General features: G+C 36.1%; 1 pseudogene; it reads left to right on the top strand.

The window, feature by feature from the left end:
- Window positions 1-11,070: 11,070 nt before the first annotated feature.
- On the top strand, window positions 11,071-13,070 carry LOC107505629 (annotated as a pseudogene).
- Window positions 13,071-13,314: the final 244 nt, after the last annotated feature.

The following is a 13,314-nucleotide window of genomic DNA, read 5'->3' on the forward strand; positions in this document are numbered from 1 at the left end:
CGAAATACATGTTAGATCTTTTTATTATCAATCATTTCACTACAGGCTAAGAATCAAACATGAAAGCAACATACAGACTTTGGTGTAATTCTTTTTATAGAACAGACAGCTGCTCTCAATATTTTTCATAATCATGATCTGATTCACAAATTTAGGGCAGGCAAAAGAAGCCTGTTTTTTCCCTTAGTCACAGAAAAAGAAAGAAGCAAATTCTCCTCATCCACATGGTTCCAAAGTACAGAGACAAGGGTTGCAAAGCCAAAGACAGGATAAAAGAAGAGGAGATGGTTTTCTGGCATTTTTTAGAGGTTTACCTATCAGTGATGTGTTCAAGCCTACACATAAAGCATTGAGTAAATGTAACATCAATATTTCATACTCCAACCATCTGATTTGATTGTGCTTTATCTAACTAAACTGGAATGTTAGTTTGCTGGATTTAATGAATTTGGTACGACTGATTGTTTGCTTCTGCTCATACTACTAGTATGACCACAGAATGTGTCAAGATAAAAACTGGTCATTTAAAGTCAAATTTCATGCAAAATTTTCCTTGTTTCAGCAACCAAATTAGTCTTTATAACTCAGCTCAAAAAGGAAGAACATTTTAAATGTTTTTGAAATCACATTCATTATTTATATTCAATTAATAGAATATTAATTTGCCATGAAAATGTATTGTCATCAGTGCTAGCATTGATCCATCTGAGTCTTAAGCCACAGTAGAAACAGTATAGAGTGAAGAAAATTATAAGTCTGAGCAATAAATGTAGATGTTGAGATACTGAGGCTGTTACATTTTGAGAGTTATTAAAGAAAAAAGTTTGTTCCAAACACACTCCAACTGGGCCATTTATCTCCCCTATGGCTTCTCTTCAGTACCTTTATCCCTTTCTACAAGGTTCTCCCTATACCACTTACTTACTCTTTATAAGTTAGTGGAAATACATCATCAATGATCAATTTTACTTGGTTTAAATCAAACATTTTAATAAACTATTTGGAAGGACAGCAGTATCCAAATCCTGCTTTTTTTCCCCAAAATATGTCTGAATTATCAGTTTTTTAAAAGCCTCATCAAATAGACCTAAATTATTATAATTTATCTTTTGAAATCCTAGAATTTAATTCATTTCATTTAATACTGACTTTACAAAACACTAGAAGGCCTTTTTCTAGAACTGGCTCAGTTACTAGCTTAGTTGTATGAACTTGAGCAGGTTACTTAATCTCTTTGGATCTCACATTGTTTTTTTATCTGAAAAACAAAATGGCTAAATAAAACAATTTTTTAACTGCCTTATAGGTTTATTTCCCCATTTTTAAAATAGGATATCGAAGATCTCCAACTCATATAATAAACTACATCACTTCTGTAATTTACAATTATCTCATTATTTTACAATTATCTCTTTTTGCTGTTGCCCTTACTGCAGAATTTGAGATGGGAGAATGAAAATTTTTCATTCAGATATGTTTTATTTGATAGAAATTTACTTAATAGAAATGAAAACCAGTATAGCAACTTGATAATTTTAAAGAAAATACTCAGAATGGATAAGTATAAAGTTAGATATTAATAATATGCCATGACTTCTTTAAAGGAAACTAAACTATTATGAAACCTATCTATAAATTTTTTCCTGTGGTTGAAAATTTATTTTAGAATATACATTCTAATTCAGAGGTAATGCTAAAAACAGTAAAGGAGAAGAGATTTGTGGAGTTAGGAATCGTAGTTAGATCAATTCTCGTGTACCTGAAATGTAGGCAAGAAGAATATCTATAATAGTGGTTGAGTATTCTCCAGAAATACTGACATAAATTCAGTCGCATCATTTAATCCATAAGGGGATTAGAGGAAGGCACATGGCTCCACGCCCTAATACTGAGAGAATTCTCTGGATATACTGAAATAGAGACTGGCTCTTACATGATGCTTCTACCCGGGGAATAAGCAAAAGTTTAAACTTGACAAAAATCAATTTGTATGGTGAAAATCACTCCAAGGGCCTAAAGAAAACTAAGCAGTGACCTTGAAGAAGTGCAATGGATTCTGCTTCTTGAAATTTCGGTTCCCTTCTAAATCTTTTTCCTGGTCCCTTGACATTGCAGACTTACCGCAGAATGGTGACACAATGCCTGAAACAATGGGCAATTGTACACCAGAATTGTTCATTCTGCCATCCTTCTGTCCAAAGAGAATGTAATCAGCCAATTCTGGAGGCGTGGAGCCCACGAATCTGTGTTTTTAAAAAGCTCTCATGTGATCATAATGTGCAAAGTTTGAAAACTACATGGAGATTTCATAGTTTCTCCAAGCTTTCACCCCACCTCCACCCCACAAGATTAAAAAGGCTTAAATTCACTGGAGATATTAGATCCAGTTTCTAATTTCAGTTGGTTCTATTTTATTAAAAGCATCAGAAAATGATCTGACACCTTGGTTTTTATCATTATTAAAATCTTCTGAAGTATCACTACTAAAATCTAAGCATCCTTTCCAATCAATTGAATACAATATTTCAATAAGTTATCTTGTGATTTTTGCGACCTTATGTTCCAGACAATCTTTGGATTAAAGAGAAAGGTGATGATAATGAATTTATTTTTTCATATTGAGAATAACCCTAACAATGTCATAGCAGATGTGAAAGGAAGAGAAAAACCCTTCTGGTATTCCCTCCTATGCCTAGCCAAAAGTAGTAATAACTCTCCAGAAATTTTAACTTCCAAACAGTGACAATATAGATGTGTATAACAAAAATAAGATATTATTGTCCATTTATGTGATAAAGACTAAAAGGAATGATACATCAGTAAGAATAAATTCGAGTTTCAAATAGATTAAACAAGTTAGAAATGTATTTGCCTCTTATATAAAACAGTCTGGAGGCAGGCAGTCTAGACCTTGTAGTGCAGTTCCCAGTGTCAGGAGCTCAGGCTGGCTTGCTTTCTTTCTTTTTCTTTTTCTTTCTTTCTTTCTTTCTTTCTTTCTTTCTTTCTTTCTTTCTTTCTTTCTTTCTTCCTTCCTTCCTTCCTTCCTTCCTTCCTTCCTTCCTTCCTTCCTCTTTCTTTCTTCCTTTGTTTTATTTATTTATATTTTATTTTTTATTAAATTTATTGGGGTAACATTGGTTGATACAATTATATAATTTTCAAGTGTACATTATAATTTGACATCTGTATATTCTATTGTGTGTTTACCACCCAAAGTCCAGTTTCCCTCAGCTACCATATATTTGATCCTCTTTACCCACTTCACCCTCTCCCTACCCTCTATATTTGACCCCCTTTACCCCATCTACCTCCCCCCTCCTACCCCACCACCTACCTTCGGCTAACCACTAGTCTATAGTCCATGTCCCTGAATCTCTGTTTGTCTTGTTCATTTGTTGCTTTTAGGCTTATAACACACATATAAGTGATATTATGCAATTTTCAACTTTTTCTGTCTGGCTTATTTCACTTAGCATGATTATCTTGAGGTCCATCCATGTTGTCACAAATGGTAGTATTATATCTCTTCTTATGGCTGAGTAACATTTCATATATACATCTACCACAGCTTCTTTAGTCAATCATCGTAGGACACTTCAGTTACTTCTATGCCCTGGCCACTGTGAATAATGCTTATGAACATCGGTGTGCAAGTATCTTTTTGGATATAGGTTTTCAAGTCTTTGGGGTAAATACCCAGTAGAGGGATTGCTGGATCATATGGTGGATCAATTCTTAATTTTTTGAGGAACCTTCATACTATTTTCCATAGTGGCTATACCAATTTGCAGTCCCACCAGCGGTATATGAGGGTTCCTTTTTCTTTGTACCCTCTCCAACATTTGTTATTACTTGTCCTGTTGATTATAGCTATTCTAACAGGTGAGAGATGGTATCTCATTGTAGTTTTGATTTGCATTCCCTAATAGCTAGTGCTATTGAGCATCTTTCCAAATATTCGTTGGCCAGAAGAGAGAAAAAAATGGTGTAGATGATAGAGGCTCTATCCGTTCCTCTGGTAACCAAATCAAAGTTGTAATGGAAACAAGGAGCAGCAGCAAGGAAAAATCGCCTTGGATCTAGATGAACAAGCCATACAACTAGGGAGAAATCCAAGAAATCACCCTGCAATGGCAGAAGGTAGGACGGGGCAAGGACGCAGGGCTGCCTGGTCTCAAGTGGCTGAAAGAGATGTAGGCTGAGGCAGTGAGAACGGCCACAGCAGTGACAGCAGCAGAAGCTTCTTAAAGGGGATGTGTCCACAAGCAGATTTTCATGGTGACGGACCTGCTCGCTTTGAGCACCAGTGTCAATTCGGCTGTGCACAGGATGCACCAGGGACTTACAAGAAGACATTGTTGGAGTGAAGGCCACGGCAAGAATCACTCGGTACAGAAGAGCCAGTGGTACCCATTGTTCCCTGTTGAGCCCTCTCCCACCCCCATGCACGAACACAGAGCCGCCATAGCCATGATGTCATTGAACTGGATAACAGAGGTCGCAAGGCCCAGAGGATTTCCTGAAACTCCAACTCCCCCAACTCATGGCCCCAGCCAAGCCACATCCAGGTGTATCCTCAGTGAGTCAGGTGCTCCTTGCTGAGCAGTACCTACACTCACACTAGAGGCAGTTGGCCTCAGTTTCTGGTGTGGCTTTTTGAGACAACTATAAGCAAAGCATCTGTGGTTTGCCTACTGACTCTTAACAGGTGGCCCTGGAGAGGTAGAGGCTTGAAATCAGTTTGGCCTGCAACAGAACCCCTCTCAGGACTGTACCACTGGACACCTACTTCACAAATCCACACTAATAAGACTGGGAGACTTAGGTGCTTTGCTTAGTACATAGAAACAGACAAAGAAAGGCAACAAAAATGGGAAGACAAAGAAGCAGAAACCATATAAGAGAAGAGAACAAAGATCCAGATATAATGGAGTCAAGTAATCTAACAGATGCAGAGTTCAAAACATTGGTTATAAAGATGCTCAATAGACTTTAGGATGTGTAGATGAATTCAGTGAGAATGTCAACAAAGAGATAAAAAACATAAAAAAGGAAATGGAAATTATAAAAGGGAATCAGTCTGAAATGGAGAACACGTTATCTGAGATGAGAAGTATATTAAATGGAATAAACAAAGGAATAAACAAAATGAACAAAGAAGAGGATCAAATGCCATATCAAGAGGACAGAAAAGCCAATCAGGACACTCCTCAGAATGACATGAAAAAAGATGCTAAGACTATAAAAATAATTTAAGGAGGATATGGGACACTATTAAGGCTCAAAATATTCATCTGATTGGCATAACTGAAGAAAATCAAGATGTCGAACAGCTTTTTGAAGAAATAATAATGGAAATCTTCACTAATTTGATGAAGAAAATGGATGTAAAACTTCAGGAAGCTCAGAGAATTCCAAAAATTGGGGATTTAAAGAGGCCCACACCAAGACACATCACAATTAAAACGCTGAAGTTTAAATATAAAGAAAAAATATTAAAAGCAGCAAGAGAAAAACAGATTATTACATATAAGGGAACACGCATATGACTGGCAGCTGATTTCTCAAAAGAAACTATGCAAGACAGAAGGGCTTGTCAAAAAATATTTAAAAGGGTGAAAATCCAGGATATACAATCAAGAATAATTTATCCAGAAAGCTATCATTTAGAGTTGAAGAACAGATAAAGAGCTTCTCAGACCAAAAAAAAAAAAAAAAAGCTGAAGAAATTTATCACTACCAAGCCAGTATTACAGGGAATGTTGGAGGGACTTCCTTAAAAAGAAAAAACATGTATCAAAAACAGGAATAAAGAATGGTAACAACTGCATTACTATCAATAATATCACCTTAAATGGAAAAGAATTAAATGCTCCAACCAAAAGATAGAGTAGCTGAAAGAATAAGAAAACAAGATCCCTACATATGAAAAGGAAGGAGATGGAAAAAAATATTACTTTGATGGTCCTAGAAGTTATTTAAATCAGACAGAGAGAGATAAACACTATATGACTTCACTTATATGCACAATGTAAGGAATAAAAAGGACAAACTAATCAAAAACAGACTCACAAATACAGTGAACAATTTGGTGTTGGACAGAGGGGAGGGGAGTTTGAGGACTGGAAGAATGGGGTGAAGGGCTAAGGAAGTAAAAATTAGTAGCTGATGGATGGTCACGGGGATGGGGAGCATGGCATAGGAAATGCAGTTAGCATTAATACATTGGCTAGGTGGAGGGTCAGGGAAGGGAGAGTGCAATGGTGGGGATTGTTTTATTAACTATATAGATATCTAACCAATGTAATGTACACTTGAAACTAAATAAAAATAAATAAAAAATAAAATAAAAAATATTTGTTGGCCATTTGTATTACCTCTAGGGAGATCTCCGTTCGGGTCCTCTACCCATTTTTTGATAGGATCATTTGTTTTTTGTTGTTATTGAGTTGTACGAGTTCTTTGTATATTTTAGATATAGGCCTTTATCGGAAGTGTTGCTTGCAAATATATTTTCCCATTCAGATGGTTGTCTCTTTCCCTTGACAATTTCTTTTGCTAAGCAGAAGATTTTAGGTTCATGTCATCCCACTCATTTATTTTAGCTTTTACTTCCTTTGCTTTGGAGGTCAAATTCATAAAATCCTCTTTAAAGTATAAGGTCCTTGAGTTAAGTTCCTATGTTTTCTGCTATGATTTTATTGTTTCAGGTCGTATATTCAGGTCCTTAATCCATTTTGAGTTAATTTTGGTGTATGTGATAGGCACACCCTAGTTTCATTCTTTTGCAGGTGGCTTTCCCGTTCTCTCAGTGCCATTGATTAAAGAGGCTTTCCTTTCTCCACTGTATATTTTTGGCTTCTTTGTCAAAAATTATTTGCCCATATAAATATGGGTTTACTTCTGGACTCTTGATTCTGTCCCACTGGTCTAATGTCTGTTTTGCTGCCAATACCATGCTGTTTTGATTACTGTCACTTTGTAATATAATTTGAAGTTGGGCAGAGTGATGCCTCCAGCCTCATTCTTTTTTCTCAGGATGGCTTTTGCAATTTGGGGTCTTTTGTGCTTCCATACAAATCTGATGATTTTTTTGTTTTATTTCTTTAAAAAATGCCAATGGGATTTTGATGGGGATTGCATTAAATCTGTATAATACTTTAGGTAATATGGTCATTTTAACTATGTTGATTCTTCCAATTTAAGAACACGCAATATCTTTCCATTTCTTTGTATCTTCTTTGATTTCTTTGAATAGGGTCTTGTAGTTTCCATTATATAGATTCTTCACATGTTTTGTTAGATTTATTCCTAGGTACTTTATTCTTTTTGTTGCAATTGCATAAGGAATTTTGAATAGCAGTGTCGATAGTGGACAGGCTTGCCTTGTTCCTCACCTTAGAGGGAAGGTTTTTAGTTTTTCACCATTAAGTATAATGTTGGCTGCAGGTTTGTCATATATGGCCTTTATTATGTTAAAGTACTTTCCTTCTATACCAATTTTGTTAAATGTTTTGATAATAAATGGGTGCTGTACCCTGTTGAAGGCTTTTTTGCATCTATTGATATGATCATATGATTCTTATTTTTTAATTTGTTTAGGTGGTGTATCACATTAATCTATTTGTCTAGCCAGCCCTGTGCTCCTGAGTTGCAGCCCACTTGTACCTGATGTATAATCTTTTTAATACGTTGCTGTATTCAGATTACTAGTATTTTACTGAGAATTTTGCATCTGTGCTCTTGAGAGTTATTAATCTGTGGTTTTCTTTTTTGTGTTATTTTTTCCAGGTTTTGGTATCAGAGTAATATTGGCCTCATAAAATGGTTGGGAAGTATTGCCTCCTCTTGGATTTTTTGGAAAAGTTTGAAGAGAGTGGTCTATCCTTCAGAATATGCCATGTACACTAGAGAAGAATGTATAAGCAGCTTTTTTCAGATATAAGGCTCTTTATATGCCAATTATGTCCAGTTGGTCTAATGTGTTATTTCCTTATTGATTTTCTGTTTGGAAGATCTGTCCATATCCGACAATGGGGTGCTTAGGTCCTCTACTATGATAGTGTTTAGGTCTATTTCTCCCTTTAGTTCTGTTAGTAATTGCTTTACATATTTCAGGGCTCCCTAATTGGGAACATAGATATTAATAAGAGTTGTGTCTTCTTGGTGTATGATTTCCTTTATCATTATGAAGTGTCCCTCAGTATCTTTACGTTTTTTATTTTGAAGTCTATTTCATCTAATATTAGTAATTCTACTCCCACTTTTCTCTGAATGCCATTTGCTTGAAATATCATTTTCACCCTTTCACTTTGAGTCTATATTTGTCTTTGGAGCTGAGTTCTCCTGGAGGCAGCATATGGTGGGGGTTTGTTTTTTGATCCATTCTGCAGCTCTGTATCTTTTTATTGGTGAGTTCAGTCCATTTACATTTGGGGTAATTATTGAAATATGAGGTGTTTTTAATGCCATTTTGTCTTTTGCTTTCTGGTAGCTCAGTGTTTCCATTGCTTCCTTGTCCTTATGTTTCTGTTTTCTTTATTTTGGTTGGCTTTTGTGGGTTTTCCCTCTTGCTCTTCTTATTTCATGTTATATACTTCAATTTTTAATATCCTATGTTCAGTTTCCATTACGAATATGTAAAGGATACACACATGCACACACACACGCACACACACAGTTGTCCATTTTCTTCTGCACATGTCTTATCTCCATTCCCCTTTGCGAATTTGGATCTTTGAATCCTCCTCTTTTTGGTCATTCTTTTCTAAATTTGTCCCTATGTATGCTCAATGTTCATTACTATATTGCTATAGCAATTCTTTTATTATTATTTAAGCTTATAATGTCCTGTTCCTAGTAAGAGTTGCACTACTCAGCTTCTATTTGCTTGATAGTCATTTTAATCCTAATCATGGTTGTTGTTGTTGTTGTTTTGTAATTTTGTTTTCAATGAGCTGATCCCTTTCAGTATTTCCTGTAGAGCTGGCCTCTTAGTAGAGAATTCTCTCAATTTTTGTATTTCTTGAAAGATCTTGATTTCTCCTTCATATCTAAAGGAGAGTTTAGCAGTTATTCTAGGCTGGTAATTCCTTTCACTTAATAATTAAATATTTGAATCTATTCTTTTCCGGCTTGTAGGGTTTTCACTGAGAAGTTTGAGAACAATCTAATGGGTTTTCCTTTATAGGTTACCATTTTCCTTTCACTTGCTGCCCTGAGAATTCTTTCCTTGTTATTGATTTTTGATAATTTTAATATAATGTGTCTTGAAGAAGGCCTTTTTGGGTTGAGATAATTGGGTGTTCTGTTGACTTCTTGAATTCCAAGCTCCAGCTCATTCTTTAGATTTAAGAAATTGTCTTCAACTATTTGTTTGAAAATACTTTTTAATCTCTGCTCTTTTGCCTCCCCTTCAAGAATGCCTATTATTCTTATGTTTCCTCTCCTGATGGTCAGCTACTTCTTGTATTGGTCTTTCATTATTTTCATTCTTTGGTTTCTCTCTTCTTCCTTCTGAATTATTTCTATATTTCTATCTTCAATATCACTGATCCTTTCCTCAATTTGGTCAACTATTTCCCAAGCTTGCTATTTCATTTTTCAACTCTTCCAGTGTGTTCATCTCCTGAAGATCTATTTTGTTCTTCTTGAGGGTTTTAGTCTCCTTGCTCTGCTCATCTATTTTTTTTTCAGTTCCTGAAATTGTTGATATGACATTTTAGAACTCATTGAGTTTTTCAGCAGTATCATCCTGAATTCTCTGTCATTTAAGTTGCATATTTCTGTTTGTAAGCTTATTTTCTGGAGATTTTTCTCTTTCTTCTGAGATACCTTGTCACCTTTGTTGTTCATGGTGTTTAATGGACTATTTCTCCACCAGGGCATTAATGGAAATGTATTTTACTTTTTTCCAGAAAAAAAAGATTTATTATATAAAGGTCTCTCTTAGCTTACTGCAAAGAAGGCATTTTTCTTTTGGTTTTCAGTAGGTGGCGTCTAAGCCCCTTGGTTCCCTGTTTTATATAAATCCTTAAAAGTGCCTTTTTATTTTCTTATAGATATTTAATCACACTTGCTACCCTCAGTCTCAGTCCCTATCAGTATTAGCAACAGTTTTGGTAGAATTTGCTCAAATTCCCTTGGAGCTCCATGGTGTTCAGTGTCAGAGTGTATGGGGGAGGGGCTCTCAGGACTGAGTGTCGGGAGCTGTGGCTCAGCCTCAGTTTTGCAGCCTCAGCCAGTAAGAATCAACTGTTATTTCTCTGTCATCTCACTTCTCTGCTTTCTGCCCTGATGACTGGGTCCTGCCACCAGCTGCATGGAACTCACGACTCTCCCAGGCAAAGCTGTTCAGGGAACTTGCTGCTTCTTCTCCCCTCCCCCTCCTTCTACAGATAGCTCTGGTGGCTGCAAGAGTCAGCTTCTTTATCTCTCCCAGTCCACCGCCTAACACCCAGAGTTTTGACCTATGGTTGTTCTTATACACAGATCCCATACTCAGACATGCTAGGGTGAAGTTTTGATGCTTTTTGGTTCAGTTTTAGATGTTCAGCTTACTGTTGATTCAAGGGGAGAGATCTGGGGATGTCGTCTTTCCCTCCGCCATTTTTAGGAGGAAAAAAATGATCCTTTCTATCTTGTTGCTGCAGCAGATATGGCTTTCAAACTGTGGAAATCATGGTCCAAAATGGCCACTGAACCATCCACCACATCTACATTCTCAGCAGCAAGTATGGAGACAGGGAAAGTGGACCAGTGCCTCACTTAGAGAGAACATCTTAGAAACTTCTTGTACCATTACTTTTAGGTGCCATAATTTTTATTTATGTGTACCATTATTTTTAGATCCTGTATTTAGAACATCTAGATGCAAGCATTACTGCAAGAAGAAATCATTATTTCAAATAGCCTTGCATCCAACTAAAAGGAAGGAAATGCAGGGAGACTGTTTATTGATACTGAACTACAATGATAGCAAGTACTGGCAAATGTGTGGAGAAATAGGCCTTAAAAAATTGTGGGAGAAGTGTAAATTAGTGCAGTTTCTATATAAAAAATTTTGGCAATATGCATCAAATACTTAAAACATGTATGTGCCTTTACTTGCCACAGACCACTTGCTTGTCCTACCACCGACCTTCAGAAATTCTATGATTACACAAAGTCCTTCACCAGGTTAGACCAGTGTCCAAGGCACTGACTCCTCATCTCACTGAGTCTTATGCCAAAGATGTAAAATTTGGTGCAGATACCAAGGCTTAATGGTTCAAGGTGTAGGTAGACCTTTCATCCAATGCTGTAGCCATTACTGTGAGGCCAAAGGAAAGAACAGTGATTTTTGAACAGAGTTGGGGAAGTCCCAAAGTAACAAAAGAAGGTGTGACTGTTGCAAAGTCTATTGACTTAAAAGATAAATATAAAATATTGATGCTAAACTTGTTCAATATGTCAATAATACACATGAAGAGGTTGGGGATGGCACTTCAACTGCTATTGTACTGACACCCTCGTTTACCAAGGAAGGCTTTGAGAAAATTAGCAAATGTACTAATTCAGTGTAAATCAGGAGTGATTTGATATTAGCTGTTGATGCTGAACTTAAGAAGCAGTCTAAACCACTGAAGAAATTGTTAAGGTTGCTGCAATTTCTGCAAATGGAGACAAAGAAATTGGCAACATCATTCCTGATGCAATGGAAAAGATTAGAAGAAAGGGAGTCATCACATTAAAATATGGAAAAACACTGAATGATGAATTAGAAATTATTGAAGGCATGAAGTTTGATCAAGGTTTCAGTTCTCCATATTTTATTAATACATTGAAAGGTCAGAAATGTGAATTCCAAGATACCTATGTTCTACTGAGTGAAAAGAAAATTTTGAATATCCATTCCATTGTACCTGTTCTTCAAATTGCCAGGTCTCACAGTAAGCCCTTTGTCATATTATTGAAGATGTTGATGGAGAAACTCTAAATACACTCATTTTGAGTAGGCTAAAAGTTGGTCTTCAGGTTGTAGCAGTCAAAGCTCTAAGATTTAAGGACAATAATAAGAACAAGCTTAAAGATGTTAGATTTAATAGTGATGCTTAAGAGGATTTAGCTATTGCTATTAGTGGTACAGCTCTTGGAGAAGATGGAATCACTCAAAATCTTGAAGGTATTCAGCATCATGACTTATGAAAAGTTGGAGAAGTCAATGTGACCAAAGATGATGACATGCTCTTGAAAGGAAAAGGTAACAAGGCTTAAACTGAAAAATGTAATCAAGAAATCATTGAGCAGTTAGATATCACAACTAATGAATACGAAAAGGAAAAACTAAGTGAATGTCTGACAAAACTCTCAGATGGAGTAGCTGTGCTGAAAGTTGGTGGGATGAATGATGTTGAAGTGGATGAAAAGAAAGGAAAAGAGAGACAGAGTAACAAAAGTCCCCAGTGCTACACCAGCTCCTGCTTAAAAAGGCATCATTCTGGGAGGTTTTATGCCCCGTTTCAGCGCATTCCAGCCTTGGATTCATTCATTCCAGCAAATGAAGATCAAAAAATTGGCATGGAAATTATTTTTTAAAAAAATAAAAATTCCTGCAATGGCCATTGCTAAGAATGCAGGTGTTGAAGGATGGTTAATAATTGCAAAAATTATGCAAAGTTCCTCAGAAGTTAGTTATGGTGTTATGCTTGGAGATTTTGTGAACATGGTAGATAAAGGTATCGTTAATCCAACTAAGGTTATAATAACTGCTTTATTAGATGCTGCTACAGTGGCCTCTCCATTAACTTCAGCAGAAGCTGTAGTCACAGAAATTCCTAAAGAAGAGAAAGACCTTAGAAGGAGTGGAATGGGAGGTGGTATGTGGGGTGGCACGTTCTAATTCCTTTACTAATCAGTGAAGCACTATTCTCTATTAGTGAGAACTGTGAGAGGAAGCTCAAGGCAGTGCTCCTCACCTACAACTTCAGAGAAGTCAGTTGAAGGAAATAACTGAAGAAAAGGCTGCTGATATCGAAAAAATTACCATAACCATCGGTTACTGGTTTGAGTTGACAACATATAATGGTTTACAGCTGTCATTGTCCATGCCTACAGATACTTTATTTTGTATTTTTGAATAAAAAGACATTTATACATTCCTAATAAGTAAGTGCAAGAGCCATGTACCAAAGTATTGTTCTCAACTTAAACCACTGAGGTACTTTTACTACTGTTCTGTTAAAACCAGGATTTTGGTGTTTGTCATAATCTGATGAGGAGTCAAGAAGCAACTTTCATGTAAAGAGTAAGAATAATTGTGTACAAAGTACAGAA

The sequence above is a fragment of the Rousettus aegyptiacus genome, unplaced genomic scaffold (assembly GCF_014176215.1).
Source record: "Rousettus aegyptiacus isolate mRouAeg1 unplaced genomic scaffold, mRouAeg1.p scaffold_m13_p_4, whole genome shotgun sequence".
Taxonomy (NCBI): domain Eukaryota; kingdom Metazoa; phylum Chordata; class Mammalia; order Chiroptera; family Pteropodidae; genus Rousettus; species Rousettus aegyptiacus.